Here is a 242-nt window from a genome sequence, read left to right on the forward strand (position 1 = left end):
CCCCCGGCCCTGCGGCAGCTGGAGCCGGCGGCTGCGGAGGGACGGTGCTCGCGGATCCCTCCCTCCTAACTCCCCGGGCGGGGATGCGGAAGGCACTGGGACTGGGAGGGGACGGTCCCTCGCGCCCCACCCCGTGCCCGCCCTCACTCCTGCCGCGGTCGCGGAACTGGTGCCGTCCGCGGGCCAGCCCAGCCCGGAGACCGCGCAGCAAGCGGAACCCGAGGTGGAATCCCAGCTGCCTC

The sequence above is a fragment of the Galeopterus variegatus genome, unplaced genomic scaffold (genome assembly GCF_000696425.1).
Source record: "Galeopterus variegatus unplaced genomic scaffold, G_variegatus-3.0.2 Scaffold137, whole genome shotgun sequence".
Taxonomy (NCBI): Eukaryota; Metazoa; Chordata; class Mammalia; order Dermoptera; family Cynocephalidae; genus Galeopterus; species Galeopterus variegatus.